The sequence below is a fragment of the Lactuca sativa genome, chromosome 3 (genome assembly GCF_002870075.4).
Source record: "Lactuca sativa cultivar Salinas chromosome 3, Lsat_Salinas_v11, whole genome shotgun sequence".
NCBI lineage: Eukaryota > Viridiplantae > Streptophyta > Magnoliopsida > Asterales > Asteraceae > Lactuca > Lactuca sativa.
In genome coordinates, this window is record NC_056625.2 from 182355056 (window position 1) to 182359748 (window position 4693).

Sequence of the window (4693 nt, forward strand, 5' to 3'; positions counted from 1 at the left end):
ACGTGTAGATTTTTTCTGTCTATCCTAGTAAAAAAGGATACTATACGGGACTAACCATTCCAGCACCCACCTGTTAGCAACAGAGGTAATGAACATCTACAGATGCCTACGGTTAATACTTATACTAGGGGTACCTTTACGGGACTAACCATTCCTATGACTTGCTGTTAGCTACAGAGGAAAATGAACATCTACGGAGGTTCAAGGTTAATACTTTTCGGCAGTCGCGATGTCGTGTTTATCCTAATACAAAAGGATAATACTTATATATGGATATACTTTCCCTATTACTTTTATTTTGTGATACGTTCACATAAACGATGAGGTAGACTATATATTGTTAATAGTAGTCATACAGGGGAAAAACCATCTTTGTTATAGCAAAACGTTCAAGTCTTGGTAGAAGACTAATTTCAAAACGTTCAAGTCTTGGTAGAAGACTACTTTCAAAACATTCATGTCTTGGTAGAAGACTACATTCAAAACATTCGGGTCTTGGTAGAAGACTACTTTTAAACTAGTAGGAAATATGGGATTTTCTAGGGTTTTCACACTTATATCAAATGTTTCAGTCAAAACTTTACATGGCATTCATAACAGCTTTCCAAAACAGAGTAACGACACCTAAATAATTATGAATTCACCAGCTTTATGCTGATCTACTCTTTCAAAATAACTTGTATTCTCAGGTCACCAGTAGACAGGTATGATGACCAGGTTTTGAGAAGACGGAGCAGCAGACAAGACTCGTCTTTTATTTTGATTACATATTTTGGTGTCTTATTATAATAAAAGAACACACATGCATTAAAACTTTACTTTTAATTCAATGGATGATGTTGTTGCTTGTTTACTACTTTACACTGTTATGATACTTCACATGACGTCCTCCACCCCTGAATGTTTCCTCCGTTCTTGGTTTTGGGGTGTGACAGATTGGTATCAGAGCATTGTTTATAGTGAATATAGTATATCAACCCATAAAACATATAATAACTATAAATACTTTGGGATTAGAACACTCTGAATAAGTGTTATAATTTTAAATAATAAATTATTTAAGTAAGTATACGTTCCTGCATTCTTACTAAAATTGGTGTCACAATGACAAGAACAAAAGTATTACGATTGTTGAATATCACAAGTAAGCCTGGGGATATATGGTTAGTCTTGGGAGTGGCATAGCCTGATCAACTATGCTGGTCCGAGGAGTGATTAGCATATGCCCAAGAATGGTTGTGATGTGGCAACAAGTCTAAAAACTTACCAACACAACCAGAAAGAAATACCATAGGGGTATTTGGTCTTACTGTAATTATCTTAGTTAGTTCGTCTATTTAGTTATTTCTTATATCCCTTTTATCGCGTAGATTTTAATGGCTAGATTTCACCATGGCGACCCGTACTTCCAAAACCAAGGCAACGCTGGATGGCTAGAGGAAGAACCAGAAGATGATCACCCAATCCCTTTGGATGATCACCATGCTGAGGATTTTTCTGATAGTTCTGACTCGGAGCCGGAAGTCAACAACCTACCTCCAGCTGCTCAAAACCCAAACCTGAACCCCCGTCCCACATTTCAAGGACCCCCTTCTCTGTGGGCCACAAACTTGAATAGGTGGAGTCAGGAACAGGGACAACCTATCCCCTACAATGGAGATAGAAGCTTCTACAACCTCACTGAGGGAGGTTCTGCTTACAGAGTCCTACCCATCATGGTTCGTAGGATTTCTCGGAACACGATACTGGGTCAATCAACTATCAATCGAGTCTTGGGAAATTGACGCCAACTCTAGCGTTAACACAGTCCGCATTCGCCAACTAGAGTCTGCTCATGAAAGTACTCTGGTCCGCAATGAAGCTCTTCAGAGAGAACTTTCTGAAACCCAAGCTGAAGTCAGGGAACTTCGAGCTCAGCAAGTGAGAGCTGACAGGCGTATAAGGGACATAGAACGCCTACTGTCGGGATCAAGAAATCATGCTAGCAGTTCTCGTTGCCGATAGAATCTCATCGACTCATCCTTTGGATATAACCTAGTTTATATAAAACTTTGGTCTAATTTCCTATCCTTGTAAATCTTAGATCCGTTAGGTTTTGATCTAGTCTTAGTTCTGTCAAAATTTTCCTATCTTGGTTGATGTAAGGCCTACTCCTAGGCCACTTTTCCCAAACTTGTTACATCTGTAATTCCAGTATTATTGACATATATCTAATCATATGGAAATTATTATCCAAATGCTATCATCTTCATTTAAACATACTATTCATTGTGATGTTGGACTATGGAGAGTTAGTCCATGAGTCACTCTCATTATTCCTTTATTCTTATCAATGTTTCCATCTTTTTAAACGTATAGTTAAAAGATGCCGCCACGCAGAAACCCAAGGCGTAACCCTAATAACGAAACGCCGATACCACCACCTCCTCCACCACCTCAACCTCCTCAACCACCACCTCCTTTCGATGCCAGTATGTTCCAGGCAGCTTTCACAGTAGCCGTAGCAGCTGTTGTGTCAGCCATCAATACCCCTACCCCTAGTGGATCGGGAACAGGTGCGCATCCTTCCAACCACGGCGAGAGCCATGGGCATCCCAGGGAATGCACCTATAAGGACTTTACAAATGCCAAACCCCGAAACTTTAATGGAACTGGTGGGGTTATGGTGTTAAGGCAATGGATTGAAAAGACGGAAGCGGTCTTTGAAATCTGCACCTGCCCGGACGGCAATAAGGTCAAGTTTGCTACTTGTACCTTTTCTGACAGAGCACTAACTTGGTGGAATGGACATGTTAAGTCTCTGACTATTGTGGTGGAAATTCTATCAGCTGGGAAAACTTGAAAGCCATGCTGATGAGAGAGTCTTGTCCTCGAGGGGAAATACAAAAACTCGAACAGGAACTCTGGGGTCTAGAAATGGTTGGTTCCGACATATAAACCTATACAAATAGGTTCTGTGATCTGGCAATTCTATGCCCTGATATGGTTGCTCTTGAGAGCAAGAAAATAGAGAGATACATCTGGGGACTGTCGCCCCAGATCCAGTCAAGTGTGTTAGCATCCAAGCCTGTCCCTTTTGACAGTGCCAAGGAGCTGGCACAATCTCTCATCGATCACGAGAAACACCAGAACCCGACAATCCCTACACCCCAGCCAAAAAAAGGAGACAACAGCGACAACAAGAAGAAGGGGGTGGAACAAGAGGAAAAGAGGAGCTTCGCAAGAGTCCTCAAAGAGACAACAACTTGTGGCAATCAATGCTGCCATGGTAACCCCTGTTGTCCCTGCAAACCCCTTACCAGCAAAAACTTATGCTGGAAATCTTCCGAGGTGCAACAAATGCAACTTGCATCACCACGGACCTTTCAAGGAAATGCAGTGCTCTAACTGTAACAGGATGGAGCATACAACTCGTTTTTGCAAAACTCCAGCAGGGCCGACCGCCCAAGTTCCTATCGCCGGTGTGGGCCAAGCTTGCTACTGTTGTGGCGAGGTGGGCCACTACAAGAGGAACTGCCCTAAGGCGGGGATGGCTGGCGGAGTAGGAAGAGTTATGGCCATGGGCCACAAGGAAGCAGTAGCTGATCCTACGATAGTTACTAGTATGTTTCTCCTCAATAATTCATATGCTTGCATACTTTTCGACAATGGAGCAGAGAAAAGTTTTGTAAGTCATAAATTTGCACACCTACTTAAACAAAAACCATGTGCATTAGATAAATCATTCACGGTAGAAATGGAAAATGGGAAAACGGAAAGTACTAATTGCATATACGTAGGTTGTACTTTAACTTTAGATGGTCATACTTTCAAGATAGACCTCATGCCGGTCCCAATTAAATACTTCGACGTTATTATCGGCATGGATTGGTTGAGTCTTCTTCGCACCGACATCATGTGCTTTGAAAAAGCAGTTCGTCTTAACTTTCCTAACAACGAAACCTTAGTTATTTATGGCGACAAACCTAGAACAAGCCTTCGCATCATTTCGTGCATCCAAGCTCAGAAGTGCTTGAGAAAGGAATATCATGCATTCCTCACACACATCGTCGATACAAGTCAAGAAGTAAAAGACATTCAGAACATCCCCGAAGTACGCGACTTTCCCGACATCTTTCCTGAAGAACTTCCCGGATTACCACCACAACGCCAAGTCGAGTTCAGAATTGACTGAGTGTCAGGGGCTACCCCTGTAGCCAAATCTCCTTACCGTCTGGCACCGACAGAGATGCAGGAACTTTCCGGTCAGCTTAACGAACTTCTCAATAAGGGATTCATTAGGAAAAGCTTCTCACCATGGGGAGCACCGGTCTTGTTCGTCAAGAATAAAGATGGATCGTTTCGTATGTGCATCGACTATAGGGAACTCAACAAGCTTACTATTAAAAATCGTTATCCCTTGCCCCCACATAGACGATTTATTTGATCAACTTCAAGGAGCCAACTACTTCTCGAAGATAGATCTACGATCTGGATATCACCAACTACGAGTGTTAGAAGAGGATGTTCCCAAGACAGCCTTCAGAACTCGTTATGGGCACTACGAATTCCTAGTGATGCCGTTCGGATTAATTAACACGCCCGCAGTATTCATGGATTTAAAGAATAGGGTGTGTCGTCCTTACTTGGATCAGTTCATCATCGTCTTCATCGATCACATACTCATCTACTCTCGAAGTAAGGAAGAACATAG